Source organism: Rattus norvegicus, chromosome X (genome assembly GCF_036323735.1).
Source record: "Rattus norvegicus strain BN/NHsdMcwi chromosome X, GRCr8, whole genome shotgun sequence".
In the NCBI taxonomy this organism is placed as follows: domain Eukaryota; kingdom Metazoa; phylum Chordata; class Mammalia; order Rodentia; family Muridae; genus Rattus; species Rattus norvegicus.
In genome coordinates this window covers 120,821,470-120,841,013 of record NC_086039.1, presented here as the reverse complement: position 1 = coordinate 120,841,013, position 19,544 = coordinate 120,821,470, and the positions used below count along the sequence as shown (strand labels likewise).

At 39.4% G+C, this 19,544-nt stretch overlaps 1 pseudogene; it reads left to right on the top strand.

Moving 5' to 3' along the window:
* The first annotated feature begins 18,107 nt into the window (after positions 1–18,107).
* Mrpl30-ps4 (mitochondrial ribosomal protein L30, pseudogene 4) lies at positions 18,108–18,594 on the top strand (annotated as a pseudogene).
* Positions 18,595–19,544: the final 950 nt, after the last annotated feature.

Below are 19,544 nucleotides of genomic sequence, written 5' to 3'. Positions count from 1 at the left end.
TTCTAAAAACAGGAACCATTTTCAGTCTTGCAAGCTCTAGGCTAAGAAAGACGAGGTCTAATTTAACCTCCCAAGTATATTTTTCTATGCAGATACACGGAGCATTAAAGCAAAGCACGTATTTGAGGCCTTCTGCTTTTTCTTGATAAGGTGCTGACAAGATGAGTTCTTATTTACTGCAGCTAGCGTCTTGCAGGTCTGTTCAGCACTGGGTGTGGCAGGGTTTCCACTGGGAGCACTTACTTGCATTAGGGAAGCCTTGTTCTGCTCCCAGCAGCTGGGGAATACACTTATTTGTCTTATTCTGTGAGTTGCTGGGTCTAGCAGTGGTAAGGGAATTTTCTAGCTGTGGAAAGTGGCAGAACGTAACTTTATAACTCTGCAGATCGGAAGATGTAGGATTGTTAAAGGACACGAATTGGAGTTTTGGAGTGTGGTAAGGAAACTTTCAGGTACCAGCTTTTCCCTAAGCACTTTTATTAGCACATCTGGGCCTTAAAGCTCGCCAGGAAGCATCACCCTGGGACAGCAGCTGCTGACACCTACCTGGTTATACAGAGGGTTGGCTCAGTTGAGTCAACTAAAAAACAAAACCATTTTTGGTTGAAGATGTGGAGTTGAGCCTTATACACCCTAGGCAAGTGCCCCATCATTGAGCTATGTCCCTAGTTCAGTTTGGTTTTGTTTCAAGGCAGCTTCTATGGGAATTTAAAATACACCTTCTTGGAACGTGCGCACTGCCTTTTTCTTTTGTTTTATGGTTCTTTTTTGTCTTTTGCACAAATAAGATGTTCAAATGAGCCAGAGATGGAGCCAATTTAAGTCTAGCCAACTCTAGGCCAAGAAAGATAATGAGGTCTACTTTTAGCCTCAAATGCATATTTTGGTATGTTTTCTTTTGCAGTTAACACTGAACAGTAAAACGACTAGCAGTAATGTATGTATTTGATACCTTCTGTGTTTTCATGATAATGTGCTCATGAGATGTGCTCACATTTTCCTGAGCTCGAGTACTGCTCATCTGTTAAGCACTGGGCATATGATACTTGTCAGTCTTTTGTTTTTAAATCGTGCCCTGGGCATGGATCCCAGGGTCTTACATATGCTAAGCAAACACTCTTCTGGTGAGTATGTAGATGTGAGACATAAGTCAATTCCTGATGACATCTGGCATTTATGTTGTGATGTATAGACAGACTCTAACTTTATTTACCTTTTTTTTTTTTTTGGTTCTTTTTTTTTCGGAGCTGGGGACCGAACCCAGGGCCTTGCGCTTCCTAGGTAAGCGCTCTACCACTGAGCTAAATCCCCAGCCCCTATTTACCTTTTTTTGATACCTATTTTAAAAAGAAAAAAGAAAACTCTACAATGATCCTTAAGACTCTAGACTCTAGGGAGGGTATAGAATGTGAACCTGAGGTATTGTGCTAAAAGCATATACATAACAAAACGAGAGGTGGTCAGTAAAAATTGTAGAAGTAATATTGTGGCGGGAAGCCTATAGGCCGCCAGCTGACATCAACCAAGAGGCAGCCTCCTGCCACCTTACTGCAACTTTCAGTTTCTGTTCTCAGTAAAGCAATCCTTCCTCAGCACATTCTCATAGCTGCCAGCAGTCCTTAGATGATTGCTGATCTTGCTGTTTGGACTAACACTGATTGATTCATGTTCCATTACTTTCATTTTCATTCTTTTTAAAAAATATTTATTTATTTATTTATTTATTTATTTATTTATTTATTTAATGTATGTGAGTACACTGTAGCTGTCCTCAGACGCAGCAGAAAAGGACATCAGATCCCATTACAGATGGTTGTGAGCCACCATGTGGTTGCTGGGAATTGAACTCAGGACCTCTGGAAGAGTAGTCAGTGCTCTTAACCGCTGAGCCATCTCTCCAGTACCCTTTCCTTCCCTTCTTTACAATTGTGGGATTTTACTTTATAAATTGTAAAAGTAGTATAGAGCTTTTGTACTAAGACAAATGGAACTAAAGTATATCAAGGAAGTTCTCTGCTGTGTGCTCTGAGGTAAGCCCAGCTAAGAGGTATGGGTGTGTGAGTACATACATACATACGTGTCCATGGCTGCCTGTATCCCTCCCCCCATGTGTATATGTGTCTTTCTTTGCTTTTTGTGTTCAAACATTCACTTATGTGGGGTTGTTTTCTTTGTTATCCTCACTTCCTTTCTCCCTCTATACCTGCCCTTTTCTCTTCCACCTTTCTTTCCCTTTAAATAGACATAAAATCAGTACTCTGAAGTGAATTTTTAAAGTAAATCGTCCTCATAATCATGTTATCTGTGGAGAAGGAAACCTGTACAGTCAGCAATAAAACAATTTCAACTCTGTGTCCTTTTATACTATTTGCCTTTTCTCCTTTCCCTGTGCCATGGGCATGAATTGCAAAAACAAAACAAAACAAAGCAAAGGGTTGGGGATTTAGCTCAGTGGTAGAGTGCTTGCCTAGCAAGTGCAAGGCCCTGGGTTCGGTCCTCAGCTCCAAAAAAAAAAAAAAAAAAAAACCCAAAAAACAAAACAAAACAAAAAAACAAAAACAAAAACAAAAAAACAAAAACAAAGCAAAACCCTAAAAAATCTCTCCACCAGTTTTCTTTGAAGCATTTCCATCAGATGCAATGTTTTCTGGAACATTGTCTTGCTTTCAATGAGCTGATTAATTTTTAAATGTCAAACAATTCTCTCTAAAGTTCTGAATAAAACAACATACAATCTTTTATAAACGTGTGCGTTAGCTATTTTTATCAACTTGACTTAATCTAAGATAACCTGGATAGAGAATCTCAAGTGGACTTGTCTAGATTGAGTTGGTCTGTGGGTAAGCATGGGAGAGGCTTTAATTGGGTTAATCGCAGTGAGAAGACTAACCTTGACTGAGGGTCACACCTTTTCAGGAGAGAATGGTCTGAATGAGCCGAAGAGACTGAGCTGGGCCCTGCAGGCATTCTTTGCTCTGTGTTCCTGATTCTGGATTAGAAGTAACCAATCAACTCCCTCAAGTTTCTGTTTCTGTGCCTTTCCTCCTGCGATGGACTATAACCTAAAACGCCTTCTCCTCTAAATTGCTTTCTTATTCTCTTAAAGATGTTTGGGGAAGTGAGATAGCTCAGTGTATAAAGGGATTTGCCAGCCAAGACTGAAGGCCTGGATTTGATTTCTGGAAGCTATACAGTGGAAGGAGAGAACCAACTCTCAAATGTTGTCCTCTGACCTCAATAAGTACCATGGTGCATGACATAGACAGATGAATAGACACCCAATAAATATTATTAAATTTTTAAAAATTACTTTTAGTTTTTTGTTTTTTTTTTAGGAGCTGGGGACTGAACCCAGGGCCTTGCGCTTGCTAGGCAAGCGCTCTACCACTGAGCTAAATCCCCAACCCCTACTTTTAGTTTTAATTATGTGTTATGTGAGTGTCTCTATGTGACTTTGTGCACATGAATGCAATGACCATGGAGACAAGATTTTCTGGGACTGTTTTGACCACTCATGTTTGCAGAGGTTGTTCTTTCTTGCTTTCTTTCAGAACTTAGTTTAAATGTTATCTCTTTTCAGAGGTCTTGCCCGTCTACAGTCTATAAAGCTCCCACTCACTCTACTCCATTCTCCCCTTTCAGCTCACAGCCTAGCTTTTAGTATACTCTACTCCTTTGTTTCTTTCATTCATTCTTTCTTTCTTTAATGAATTATTCTAGTTTTTTATAACTGACATTCAGTTACCCCTCAAAATTCACTCCCAATGACCAAGAAGGAAAGTCAGCATTTGGTATGTCTTTTACTTGACAGCCTTTTTCTAAACTCTTGGTCTTCCTCCCTTGGCTAATTTTTTTCTGCCCAGAAGCACTTCACTCAGTTGATTCCAGATCCTGTCAACTTGACTATCAATATTAATCATCATTATCTTTCATGTAGTTTGTCTTCATGGACACCAGATCCTATTTATGCTCTTGACTCCCTGGGGGTCAAGTCTTGCACTACCCTCTGTGGTGCTTTGAGTGAGGTGGCCCCCATAGGCTCATATACTGAAAACTTGGTTTCCAAGTGGTGAAACTCTTTGGGAAGGATGAGGAGGTGTGGTCTTATTGGAGGAGGTATATTACTGGGAACAGGCTTCTCCGTTCTCAATTAGCTCCCTATGCCTCATAGTTGTGTCTCAAGATGTCAACCCAAAGATACTGCTCTAGCAACATGCTTGCCTGCCTGCTGCCATGCTCCCAAATAAATCAGCCAATAGGGCTGGTAAGATGGCTCAGCAGCTAAAGACACTTGCCACCAAGCCTGTTGACCTGAATTTGATTCCCAGGATGGAATGAGGGAATAGACTTCCTTGAGTTATTTTCTGACCTACATGCATATGTGCTCCCTCCAATTAATAAACATAAGTAAAAAATAAAGTACATCGGCCAGTACATTAACAAATAAACAAGCTACTATTATCTCTACATCACTGGTCCTATAGGTGAATTCTACAAAACAGAGAATAATTGTGATATTATATGTATTTTAAGTTAAATATCTATGCAACTCATAAGACTAGAACAACCTTGATATACCATATGGACACTGTGAAAAAAGAAAATTACAAATTGTTCTCTGTCATGAACTTACATGGGGAATTCAAAATAAAATATTTATGAGTTGCATTTGTCTTAGTAATAAAATAGATTTAATATTAGAAAAAAACACTATTAATTTAATAAACTAGGATAATAGAAGAAACTCAAATTAGCATCCCCTTTATGTAACAATTAATGATAAAAGAGGCAATGAATTTAGAAGAGAGTAAGGAAGAATATTTGGAGGGTTTGGAGGAAGAAAGGAAAGAGGAAAATAATATATAATTTCAAAACATAAAATAAAATAAAATTTAAAAGATCTTGTGTGTGTGTGTGTGTGTGTGTGTGTGTGTGTAGATATGTGCATATGAGTACAGGTGTCTTCAGGGGCCAGAAGAGAACACCAGATCCTTTGGAGCCAGAGTTACATACAGGTGGTCATGAACTGCCTCCTGTGTGTGCTGGGAATTGAACTTAGGTCTTCTGAGTAGTACATGGTCGAAAGCACTGAGCAATCTCTTCAACCCCCTAGTACCTCTTTTCGTTTTTGAAGTTTCTCTTAGTTTTTAATAGGGAATGTCAAAAATAATACCTATTTTTGTAACAAAAATCCTTCATTGTCATACCTGATCATTTAAACATTTTTCATAATTACAGAAGTTAACTATAACTTACTAAAACACAAAATACTATAGTGACTAAAAATTATCTATAATTTCTATCACCCAGAGAGAAACACTAAGTTTTTAAATATATTTATGTATCTACAATTACATTTACAATTGTATTGATATACTTATTCCAAGACAGAATTAACTTTTACATGTGTTTTTTTTTTTTTTTGTTGTTTGTTTTTTTTTTTGGTTCTTTTTTTTTTTTTTCGGAGCTGGGGACCGAACCCAGGGCCTTGCGCTTCCTAGGTAAGTGCTCTACCACTGAGCTAAATCCCCAGCCCTTTTTTTTTTTTACATGTGTTTTGAAGCCCTTATTTTAAGTTAGTACTGGGTTGTGACTATTTTAAGCAAATTAATATTCTTTACAACACGCTTTTTTTTTCTTTTTTTTCGGAGCTGGGGACCGAACTAAGGGCCTTGCGCTCTACTGCTGAGCTAAATCCCCAACCCCTTACAACATACTTTTAGTCATATTACATTGCACCTTCAATAGTTTACTTAAGCAATTTTTTTTCATTTATTAATGTACTTTACATTCTAATTGCAGCTTTTCCTCCCTCTTCTCAGTCCCTCCCTCTCACTTCCCCTCCTCCTATTCCCCTTTCCTTTCTCTGAGAAGGGGGGGAGGTCTCTCATGGATATCAACCCACCTTGGCATACCAAGTTGCAGTAAGACTAGCCACATCTTCTATTGAGTCTAGACAAGGCAGTTCAGTTAGGGGAAAAGGATTCAAAGGCAGACAACAGAGTCCAAGACAACCCCTCTTCCCACTGTTAGGGGTTCCACAGGAAGACTAGCTGCACATCTGTTACGTACGTGTAAGGGGACTAGGTAGGTCAGTCCCATGCATGCTCTCTGGTTGATGGTTCAATCTTAGTGAGCTCCTATGGGCCCAGGGTAGTTGATTCTGTAGGGTTTTTTTTTTGTGTTCCTTGACCTCTCTGGTTCCTTCAATCCTCTCCCCACTCCCCCGTCTTCCACAAGATTCCCTGAGCTCTGTTTAATATTTGGCAGTGGGTCTCTGCATCTGTTTCCATCAGCTGCTGGATGAAGCCTTTCAGAGAACAGTTATGCTAGACTCCTGTCTGCAAGTATAACAGGGTATCATCAATAGTGTCAGGGATTGGTTCTTGCCCATAGGATGGGGCTCAAATTGAGCCAGTCATTTGTTGGCTTTTCCCTCCGTCTCTTCTTCATCTTTATCCTTGCACATCTTGTAGGCAGGGAAATTTGGGTTGAAGGTTTTGTGGTTGGCTTGGTGTCCCCATCTTTCCACTGGAAGTCTTGCCTGATTATAGGAGGTGCCTGGTTCAAGTCCCATATCTCCTACTGCTAGGTGTCTTAGGTCACCCATTTTTAAGCTTGTACTATGGAGGGTAGTAATAAAAATTGTAACAAGAAGAGAATATAAATAAATGTAAGGATCAATTGAAATGACAAATGATGTATTGTTTACATAAAAATACAAACGAACATATATTAACTATATTCAAATTGTAAGAATATTAAATGAAAATCTCAGTTAATGCAGTGGTAAAATATGTTCAGGCTTAGAGAATACTTACTAACACAATGGTATCAAATTCTCTATATGCAGTTAGACCTTTGATGCGATTGCACTTGATATTCCAAATAGGACCAAGGATTGTCAAGACAGCATGAAAACAACAATGTGGCCTATCAGATTCACTGCTTTCTGTACATTTTACCAATTAAGACAGGACAGAATAAAATAGGACTACTATACATATAAGAGCCCAGAAACAAAGCTACACAAAAATTGAAACCTGGTGCATGAATGGTATAGAAATAAAGGATCATTCAATAAATGTTCCTGGAATCATTGGTTATTCACATGGCAAACAAAAATTACATCTTAACCACCAACCATTTACCTAAACAAGATCAATATGATTTAACAATATTAATCATGTTTTATGTATTTCTGTTTGCTTGTGACTGTACATGTGTGTGGTCAAACATGCTATGGCATGCATGTATATGTCAGAAGACAATTTGTAGAAGTCCATTTCTCTCATTCTACCAGGTAGGTTTCAGGGATCAAATTCATGTCATCCGCCTTGGCAGCAGGTGCCTTTACCAACTGTGTCTGGCAGGCCCCTCAGAGCGATTTTGTTACCTAACTATGACAAGTATTTGCAAACTTTGGAAAACATAAACAAAAAAAAAACCCCATAAGCAAACATCTTTATGACCTTGTGTAGTTAGGAATTTCATAAAATACAAATTGATAAAATAAAATCTTGATATATCATATAACATTAGCAAGATTAAATTTTTATGTATATGAATAGAAACCATAAAGTGAGGAAAACAAACCAGAGCCTAGGAAAAGAGCAGCACGCTGGCTGCTACCTACAACTTTCTTTTTGTGCATTCCAGGCAACTCTACCATTGAGTTACAGCCCAAGTGCATCAAGACCTTTGACACCTCATCCTCCTCCGAATAGAATATTCTTTATATAAATATGCATTTTACTTTCTTCTATTCACTGATGTCTCTATCCAAATGTCACTTCAGAGAATCCTTCCTTGAGCAGCCTGTTGGTAATAACACCACTTTCTTCCCCTGCTTTGTCTCCACAGTACTCAGTATACTAGCTGACTGTAACCTATTTGCTCTTTAATTTATTGTCTGTCTCTTCATTAGAAATCATCCCCTCGAGAGTGGAAGCTTTGTTTTTCTGGCTGCCAGATCCTTTGGTTTTCAAATAATGTCCAGCACATAGCATATACTAATGAAATACATCTTTGTCACGAGAATGAATACATGAATATAAATGATAATGATTAGTATTCAGAATATGTAAAGAGCCTACATCAATTAAAAACTAACAAGTGCTTTAAGAGGAAAATTGTCAAGGGCTGTGGGGCAAGCTGTTCACGGAAGAGGAAATCTGAAGGGAAAAGAAAATATGGAAACATTTAATATAGCTTATAATCAGGAAAGTGAAAAATTAAATAATAATGACTACTTCATAGTCATGAGATCGGTAAAAAATAAACTGTATAATGTTTGTTATCTTTAAGGACTTTGGGGGAATAGGAAACTGTTCCCTGTTAGTTAGAGCACATATTTACACAACTGTCTTGGAGGAGAATTTATTGGCGTATAATAAAGATGGACTTAGATGTATTTTTCAAAGACCCAGAAATGCTATTTCTAAGGTGGTATATGGTGACACATGCCTTAAATTTCAGCACCATGGAGGCAAAGGCAGAAGGATCATGAATTTCAGGCTAGACTGGGCTATACAGTAAGTTCTGGGTTAGCTTACACTAGAGAGACTCGGTTTCAAAATAAAAGAAAATGGAAATTACACTTCCTGGAAAATATAATAGAGGTATTTTTCACATCTGAGTAAAGAGAGTACACATGACTGTTTACCATAGAATCGTTTGTACTAGAAAATGGCTGGGTAGAACCCTGATGAACAACATCAGTAGAAAAGAAAAGGTAACCATGCTAAATTCATATTGTGGGATACTATGTGGCAGTTAAAATGAACACATTTTATTTTGCTATACACAAAGAGGTAGAAAGATCATAAACACATTGGACACAAAAATGCCTAAAAACAAGTTCAATTTTTGTTATCTATATTTTTTATTTATTTTTTGGGTGGGGAGAGGTTGCAAGAATGGTGGGTAGACTGAGAAATGAGTGTAATTGGGGTGCATAATGTGAAATTCCCAGAGTCAATAAAAACATTACATTGAAAAAATCAAATTTCTGAATAAATACCACCTTCTATTTAGTAAAGCAAATGGACGCTACTGAGTAGTGGACACAGAGTACCATGAGATCAGAGGAGGCTATAACAGAGGACTTCAAGGGCGTGTCCTTTAGTACTTCAAAAAGAAGCCAATATTTGAACTGTGCATGGCACATGCCTGAATACACAGCATTTGGGAAGCAAAAGTAGGACAATAACTAGTTCAAGGCCATCCTGTGTTACATAGGAGACCTGTGGATGTATACAGGCCTGTGGATGCATCTCAGTGGTAAGGTGTCTTTCTGGTATGAACAAATCCTTGGGTTTAATCCCTAGCACTTCAAACAAACAAACAAACAAACAAACAAACAAACAAACAAAGATAGCAAATAGAAACAACCTAAAGAGGTGATTATATCACAGTTCAATAAAGATGGCTGTACATGAGTTTATGACATGACATTTTTATTATTCGTTAATGTGTGCTGACAATGGTTCATTTAAAAAGTTTTTATTGTTCAGCATCCTATATTTGTGGTGTGTGTGTGTGTGTGAGTCTGTGTGTGTGTGAGTGTGTGAGTGTGTGTCTATGTATGTGTATGTGTGTGAGTGTGTCTCTGTGTGTATGTGTGTGTGTCTGTGTGTGTGTCTGTGTGTGTGTGAGTGTGTGAGTGTGTGTCTATGTATGTATGTGTATGTGTGTGAGTGTGTCTCTGTGTGTATGTGTGTGTGTGTCTGTGTGTGTGTGTGTGAGTGTGTGTCTCTGTGTGTGAGTGTGTGAGTGTGTGTCTGTGTCTGTGTATGTGTGTATGTGAGTTTGTGTGTGTGTGAGTGTGTCTCTGTGTGTATGTGTGTGTGAGTCTGTGTGTGTGTGAGCCTGTGTGTGAGCCTGTGTGTGAGTGTGTGTCTGTGTGTGTGTGAGTCTGTGTGTGTGAGTGTGTGTCTGTGTGTGTATGTGTGTGTGTGAATCTGTGTGTGAGTGTGTGTCTGTGTGTGTGAGTCTGTGTGTGTGTGAGCCTGTGTGTGAGTGTGTGTCTGTGTGTGTGTATGTGTGTGTGTGTGAGTCTGTGTGTGTGAGTGTGTGTCTGTGTGTGTGTATGTGTGTGTGAATCTGTGTGTGTGTGAGTGTGTGTCTGTGTGTGTGTGAGTCTGTGTGTGTGAGTGTGTGTGTGTGAGTCTGTGTGTGTGTGTGTGTGTGTGTATGTGTGTTTGTGTTGTGAACAGTCTAAATACAGCTAGGTTTGGTAGCATATACGTCCCACCACCTGGGAGACTGAGTCAGGAGGATCATGAGTTTGAGTCAGCCTAGTCTCCCTGCATAGTATATAGCAAAATATATAATCAAATAAATAACAATAAAGAGAATAAAGAGTTTAATGCTATTTTTCCATTCTTATGATATCTTCTTCCTGCTGTATTATCTGTAATGTTATTTGCTCAATAGGGGCCAGAGAGTAGCTAGCGTTAGCATGGGATGGTGCCATTTTTTTATTTCACACAACAGGTGACGTCCAACATGGCAGACAAGAATGCACTAAAAATTTAAGATTCTTAGCCTATAGTTAGAAAGTTTGTTAGAAATTTCGAGCTTTGGCAAGCGGGGGCAGAGTTGGATCACATGATGGCCTAGCATGGGAACCTTAAAACGAAGAAAGAGGGTTCTGAGGTCCCCTGCTGTGAAAAGAGACAAGATGGCTGCTCTGAGTCAGAGAGCCAGAGAATGGAAGCTGCGTACTTCTTGGGGCAGATTGATTGAACTGAATTCATAAAATTGGGGTTATTTGCTCTTAGGATAGATTTATATACAAATTTTGTCTGAATGACATGGGGAATTTTACCCGCAGTTCGGAAAATTACTGACTCTAAGTAGAGAGCAGTGGTAATTGCCTGCTATGAACAGGTCTTAATTAATAGGCATCTGTGGCTCCAGGCAGAGAGCACAGCAGATAGATGGTATAATACAGTCTGCAGGAAACTCATGCTCTTTGTTCATGGTCTCCATGGGAATTTTGGGTTAATTTCCTGGCATGACAAATTAGAACAGGTCTAAAATAGGCTAAAGCAGTACTTCATTTGTTTTACATTGTTTTTATTATCAAAAGGAGTGGGATTATGAGTTTTTGGTTGCTTTATTATTCCTCTGGAAGAGAAGACAGGACACAAGCTTTCTTGGTTGCCGACTGAAGGATAGGCTGATGTGGGAGAAAGGTTTTGTGTTTTCGTGTTTAGAAAAGGTGATTAGTGTCTACGCATCTTCTAGAATTATAGATCAGTTTTAATAGAGGCAGACTGTCTGAATATAAATTCAATGAATCAAACAAAAATATTCTTTGTGTCATCCCTCACATGGCATGAATGAAGACTTATGACTGGAGCAGAATTTCATATTAACTATTCTGAACACTTTACACAGACTAATACAAACCAATTTTGTTTTGAAATTTGTATATTACAGACTACACGACCTTGGTGAGTCTCATCATCAGACATACTGAACTGACCTGCTTGACCTCATGATCTCAGGGACTTTCAGCCAGATCCAGTCAGGACATAGGCATCATCAGAGACTACCCTCCCCTGCTTCAAAGTTATCTCAATGCCCATAATCTCATATTGGTACAGAATTTGTTTTGAAACAGAATCAAGGTTTTTATTGGTATGAATTTCTTATTGATATAAAATTGGGATTAATATTCTTACTTTCATATAGACATTGTGCCTACACAACACATTTAAGAATACAAGACTTAGACTTAGTCCTTCTATAACTGTTATTATAAACTTATCTGAGATGATTAAGCCTTTGAGTGAAAGGCCAGGTAGCAATTTCTTGGCTCTGAGTTGATAGGGTATTTGCAAGATATTTTATTTAGAAATAGCTAAGAGTAATTAACAGAGAACAGTCTCTATTTACATAGTTTTCAAAAATGTCAGAAACCCACAGAATGTGACATTTAATGCTATTTATTCATTTGTTGTTGAAATATGTCTGCTCCTGACAACATCCCTTTCTTGCATTCAGAGAAGAAATTGAGCATCAGTGGATTTGCTCCATTTGTGGTGAGACAGCTCCTGGGCAGAAATTGCCTATTTCTTCTGCAGACCCGTACTCTTCATGAGAGGACACAAGTACAGGATAGGACAGCTTAGTTCTGCTGAGACAGAATAAGCTAGTCCTTAATATTTCTTGTTTCAAAGGTCTGTCAGATGATCCTGGGCCAGAAAGCTGAAGACTGATGCTCTAACTTCCTGACATACAGGAACTGTATAGGTAGGTCTCTGTCTCTACAACTTAGTGTCTTGTGAGAGCTAGTATTTTTCCACCAGCCTAAGCCCCTCCCATCCAGAAGGGAGTACATCAATTTCATCTGTCTTGGGCAGTTCCTGGGAGGTCACCAGGGAGCCCTCACAGCAGGACTATCTCATCCTTTTCTGAAGGAATGCATTTCAAGGACCCTGACACTGCCCTGCTTTGTAGCAACTTAAGGGTTGATTGACCTCACCAAAGCCCTGGCATGCCCAATCTCCATCGCTGTAACCCATCCTTTACAGAATGTATAAAACTGTACTAACAGATTGTTCAAGGTTGCCTCTCCTCTCGAAGTAGGCAGACTCCAGCTTGTTGGAATAATAATAATCCTCATGGTATTGCATTGGTCTCTGGTCTCACGTCTCATTCACAGGAGTCTCATGGTAATTAAGAGTCTTACAGTCTCAGTTCTGGAAGTTGTGTTAGACTTCCTATATTTTTCAGATAATATTGGTTATTCTCAGATTTTTGATGGGACTGAAGAGTAGTTATAGTCTCATGGCTAACCCAGGCTATTTAGCATTGAGAGAATATATTTGAGAAGAGAGTTTTCAGATAGTATACATGCTAAAACAAGCACATAACATGTGGATTTATAAGCCTTTTTAAACTTAGGATAGATAACAGTGTTCTATTTAATTGACAAAACTGATGCACTGGATATTAGGTGTAGCTTATACTTTATAATTTACAAACTGGTGATAGTTGTGTTCAATTTATATTTGAGAGGAAAGAGTCTTTTAACTGGACAAAAAGGGGGAAATGTGGATTGCTGTCTGCACACAGGTGAAGGCAGGCACAAGATAAGGCGAGAGCATGTGATTGGGCAGTGGAAAAGGAAGGCGGGCTGAGAATTTTAGAAACAAGTACAGAGAGAGAGAGAGAGAGAGAGAGAGAGAGAGAGAGAGAGAGAGAGAGAGAGAGAGAGAGAGAGAGAAACAGGTGGAGAGGAGGAGACAAGATGGAACCTAGGAGCCTATAGTAGCAGGAGCCAGAACCACACAGTCCTGGGAGCCATAAGTATTGGGATTTCTTAGATAGATGATTAAATAATAAGTCGGGTGTGTTTGCCCCATTAGGTGTGTAGTTTGTGTTTATATCAATGGAGTTTTCAGTTCATTTTGTGGGTTGAGAATTTACTAATATAAATCTGACTGATAAATTATAAGCCTCTAGAGTTTTGATTTTACCAGGTTATGGGGATTTGTGACAGCTCACCACAGCGGGTAGATGACTGGGAATGTGGAGCAGGATCTGCTGCAAGAGAACCTCGAGATGGGTGGTTGCTGCATGGGGCTAGCCACGGAGGCAGGAAGACCACCGGGGCCAGAAAGTAGCCGGCATTAGCATGGGATAGTGCTATTTTTAATTCACGCAATAGGGATCACACAATTCTTTAGTTTAAATTTCTGTTTAATTTGCAACAGGGGTCAGAAAACATGCATAGGTCAGTGAGATGGTTCAGTGGGCAAAGTTGCCTGCTGCGAAGCCTGGTTAGCTAAGTTCTATCCCTGGTACCCTCATGGTGAAAAGAGAGAGAAATCTTTAAAGTTGTTCTCTGACCTCCACTAGTCCATCATGACCCACGCATGAACACACACACACACACACACACACACACACACACACACACACACACTCACAAACCATGAAGGAGGGGAACATATTGTAGAGGAGCAGATGACAAGTGGACTACATGATGTCTGGAGTGGTTTGAATGAGAAAGTCTTCCGAGGTTCTGGCCTTTGGTTCCTAGTGAGTAGCATTGTTTGGGAGGCTTAGGACTTATGCTCTTGATGGAGGAAGTACATTACTGGAGGCAGGTTTAAAGATTTTAAAAAATCTCACTATTTCAAATTTACTTTCTGCTTCCTGTTTGTGGCTCAAGATGTGAGCTCTCAGCTTCCAGGACCATCTGCCATGCCTGCTTGGTGCCATGCTTCCTTACTATGAGAATAATGAGCTCTTATCCCTCTGGAATTGTAAGCCCCAAATAAAGCCTTCTCTCTATAAGTTACCTTTGTCCTGGTGTTCTATCACAGCAATGGAAAAGCAACTAATACGGGCTTCATTATACTTACTTATGGTTGTCATTGTATGGTAAAGCAGTGTGTTACACATAATTCTAGGAAGATTCCCCAGATGTCTGGCTCCTGAGTTGTTCAATCAAACATCAATCTAGATACTGCTGCAAAGATCCTTTGGAAATGTGACTAGGTTCCAAATCAGTTGCCCTTAAGGTAGGGGGCACATTGTCCTTGGTAGGCTTAAAATCGTCGAATTCTTAAAGTAAGTCAGACTTTCTCTTCCTCCCAGGAAGAGAGATTTAAATTGTTAATTTTTTAAAAAAGAAGATAAGACAGATTCATGACAAGGAAGCTAGGAAGCCTTTAATTATTAAGAGTATCCCTGGGGTTGGGGATTTAGCTCAGTGGTAGGGCGCTTGCCTAGCAAGCCAAGGCCCTGGCTTCAGTCCCCAGCATCGAAAAAAAGAAAAAAAGAAAAAAGAAAAGAGTATCTCTGAGCTGAAGTCCAGAATGAGACAGCATCTCAGTTGTACCAATGCAAGGTACTACTTTATGTAAACGTGAGTTTCTAAGAGGATTTTGAGGGTGTGCTGACACGAGGATTACTAGTTTAAGGATAGCTTGGAGATACAGTGTGAACCCTGTGTCAAAAAGTAGATAAAAAGAAAATGAAGGAATGAAAGAAAGAGAAAACATAGAAAAGAAAAGAAAAGAAAAGAAAAGAAAAGAAAAGAAAAGAAAAGAAAAGAAAAGAAGAGGGAAAGGAATACTTTGAGACTCAGATGAAATGACTGTTCAGGCTCCAGCCTAAACTTCTAAGTTTAGCCTGGTGATACTCTAAGAGCAGTGCTCTGCTGAATCATGCCAAGACCAAGAGAAACAATGAGATAATAAACTCTGTGGTACTGAGCCACTTATTTGTGATAATTTGTTACACTATAGAAAATGGATATGAATAGCCACCAGCAAGACATGAATGAGTCAGGGAGGCTTTTGGTCCCCTCTCTATTGAAAAATAGAATTTTTCTCATATAGTATATCCCTATTACAATTTCCCCTCCTGCTACCCCTCCCAGGTCCTTACCACCCCCCTCCCATCCAGTTCTACCCTCATTGTGTCTCTTATTAGAAATAGGCTTTTATGGGATAATAAAAAAATAAAGTATAATAAGATAAAACAAAAACTAACACTGGAATTGGATAAAACAAACAACCAAAGAGTCCAAGAGAAGGCCCAAGAAACAGAATCGCTCATTCATACACTCAGAAATCCCATAAAAACACAGAATTCAAAGCCATCATACACATACAAAGGATCTATAGGGTAAAAAGAAAATATACAAATAAAATAAAAAATAAGATAAACTTAAAAGGAGTAAGAGTCCTTACCCAAAAGATGCCCCAACATATAACAAAGACACGTGCTCCACTATGTTCATAGCAGCCTTATTTATAATAGCCAGAAGCTGGAAAGAACCCAGATGCCCTTCAACAGAGGAATGGATACAGAAAATGTGGTACATCTACACAATGGAATATTACTCAGCTATCAAAACAATGACTTTATGAAATTCATAGGCAAATGGAGGGAACTGGAAAATATTATCCTGAGTGAGGTAACCCAATCACAGAAAAACACACATGGTATGCACTCATTGATAAGTGGCTATTAGCCCAAATGCTTGAATTACCCTAGATGCCTAGAACAAATGAAACTCAAGACGGATGATCAAAATGTGAATGCTTCACTCCTTCTTTAAAAGGGGAACAAGAATATCCTTGGCAGGGAATAGGGAGGCAAAGTTTAGAACAGAGACTGAAGGAACACCCATTCAGAGCCTGCCCCACCTGTGGCCCATACATATACAGCCACCCAATTAGACAAGATGGATGAAGCAAAGAAGTGCAGGCCGACAGGAACCGGATGTAGATCTCTCCTGAGAGACACAGCCAGAATACAGCAAATACATAGGCGAATGCCATCATCAAACCACTGAACTAGAACGGGACCCTCGTTGAAGGAAACTTAGAAAGGACTGGAAGAGCTTGAAGGGGCTCAAGACCCCATATGAACAACAATGCCAGTCAACCAGAGCTTCCAGGGACTAAGCCACTACCCAAAGACTATACATGGACTGACCCTGGACTCCAACCTCATAGGTAGCAATGAATAGCCTAGTAAGAGCACCAGTGGAAGGGGAAGCCCTTGGTCCTGCCAAGACTGAACCCCCAGTGAACGTGATTGTTGTGGGGAGGGTGGTAATGGGGGGAGGATGGGGAGGGGAACACCCATAAAGAAGGGGAGGGGGAGGGGTTATGGGGATGTTGGCCTGGAAACCAGGAAGGGGAATAACAGTCGAAATGTAAATAAGAAATACCCGGGGTTGGAGATTTAGCTCAGTGGTAGAGCACTTGCCTAGCAAGCGCAAGGCCCTGGGTTCGGTCCCCAGCTCCGGAAAAAAAAAAAAAGAAATACCCAAGTTAATAAAGATGGGGGGGAAAAAAGTAAGAGTCTTGACATGATATCATGAAAAGAGGAACTTCTAAAGCTGCCATTGAGTTAGTTTTCTGTTGGCCATCTACTGCAGGGCTTGCAACCTACCCTTAGAGTAGTTTGTTTACCCAGTGAGACTACCTTGGAAGGAACTACAATTTCATTTGCAAATGGTTATCAATGAGGGATTGCTTCTGGGTTAATGAGGATATGTGTCCACTTCTCATTTCAGCTCTAGGATCCCAACTGGTGTAGTAGACCTGTGCAGCCCCTGTGCATGCTGAGGGAGGCTGTGGTCTGATAAAACTTTATTTATATATGGACATTACATTTGAATTTCATATGCTGTTTATTGGCCATAAAACCTCTGTCTTTCTCCCCCCGAATCATTAAGTATACCATAATATACTCTGATGGCTATTCTTGGTTGTCAATTTGAGTACATATGAAGTTAACTAAAACCCAAATTGTTGGATACACCTGTGAGGAAGTTTTTCTTAATTAAATCTTTTGAACTGGGAAGACACACTTCTAATCCAGATTTTTGAGGTGGGAAGATCCATCTTTAATCCAAGTCATTTGAGGTGGTCCACCTTTAATCTGGATCACATCTTCTGCTGGCATCCCATATAAAGGACATGGAAGAAGGAAGCTTATTCTCTGCTTGCTGTTCTCACTCTTGCTGGCAACTCCATTCCTTCAGTGGCATGAGGACCTAGTTCTTCAGAATTCTGGCATATACTGAAGATCAGCTGAGACATCCAGCCTCGTAGACTAACCTACTACTGGATTCTTGGACCTGTTTACAGGCAATCATTGTTGAATTAGCTGGACCATAGCCTGGAAGTCATTCTAATAAATCCTCTTTATATATATAAAGGAATATTGATTCTATAAATTCTATTACTCTAGAAAACCGTCATGTCTAATACATATACAAAAGCTATTTTTAGCTCATGGGTTGAAAAAAAAACCTGGTAAAATAGATTCAGACTCTGAGTTGTTCTAATAGTTTTATCACTCCTGATCTAAGATTTAGTGTCTTTTTATTTGGCCAAACCTTTTATGGACTTTTATGAAATTTTCATTTCTCACAGGAATCTAGAGACTAGTCTTTTTCAAACACTCTTTTCAGGATTTGAATGAAGTAATAGGTCATTTTCTTCAGACAGCACTGTAAACATCACAGGGTTTTTCCAAACACACGTGTTTTAAAAGTATTGCTGTGATATTAGGAGTGGATACAGCAGTTGCTGCTTCTACAGAGAAGAATCACCACATTTATGGCTGGGGTTCTGCGCTCAGTATTTGTGAATTTGAGAGGCCTCTAGGCAGCCTACAGACTGTGAAAAAAGGTGCAGAATGTCTCATGGGTACAGAGTGGATTCGTCACAAATTTATCAGATCAATAATTCCAGTGTTTCGGCCTAGACCTAAAGATCATGAAAAATATTGTGGGGACCCCAAGACCCCTTATAAACTGCATACTGTTACAAGAATAAGAAGTACAAAGAGGTGGCCATACTGGGAAAAACATGTGATCAAGGTTTCTTGGACTACAGAAGGCACAGAGCTCTCAAATTCATGAGGACATTCCCATCACTGAATACAAAGCAGAAAGTGGTTAAACACTTGATACACATCCAGCCCCTGAAGCTGCCACAGGGACTTCCCACAGAAGAGACCATGTCCATCATGTGCCTCAGGAGCATTGGGGAGTTGGTGGTGCAGTGGCATCTGAAGCCTGTGGAGCAGGAAGCAAAGTCCTGATGCCACACAGATTCAGCGCACAGATGCAGTTACTGAGGAAACCGTTCTTATTAAAGTGTATATTAATCGAAATAAATGAATAAAATAATAAAAGTATTATGCTGAAGATTGAGAACTGGACCTAGGCCTGATACATCTTTAACATGAGCACTGGTATTGCTTCCTCACCCACACAGTATATTAGAAAATACTTCTAATGATCTAGAATTCATAAATGCCAAGGACATTAAATTTATACATAAATTTCTAGCATCCAAAGATGCTCAAAGGAACATTGTCAATGCTAATGAAAATATTGTAGTTATTTATTTATTTTATACTCCCCAAGGAAGTACTCTTTATTCCTTTGATTGTACAATCCCAATTAGTTGATAAATATGCATGGCCTTTCCTAAGATACATTAATTAGTGTGAATGATGCTATTAATCTTCTGGTAATTCATATTTTCCAAATATCTGGTAATCACACATTAATGTTTATCATTTAAGGAAATTGCTAAACAGGGAGCTGGAGTGTCATGTCTAAAATTTCCTTAATTGAAGTGGACATATAAAAGCAAGTAAAATCGTTAGAAACGACAGTTCAGCAGGACAAGGTAAATGTGTTTATGGGGCAGTAGGACATCCATGATGAGACAACATAGTGCTGGTTTACTACAGAGCAGGATTCCATCTCCTGCTCTGTTGTACAATTCTCCCCAGTCTCACCTCTCATGGAGCTATGATTTTGAAAAACGCACAGTAACAAAACTTAGATGCCTGGCATATCCCTGTTAACACAATTAAGTCTAATTATATCCGTTTTTCTGTTTTCCTGAAAATGACATGATTTTGCTCTTTAGGACTGCTTAAAATTCTCTCCCTCCTCTCTCCCTCTCTGTACGTGTGTGTGTGTGTGTGTGTGTGTGTGTGTGTGTGTGTGTGTGCGCGCGCGCGCACGTGCACTCGTG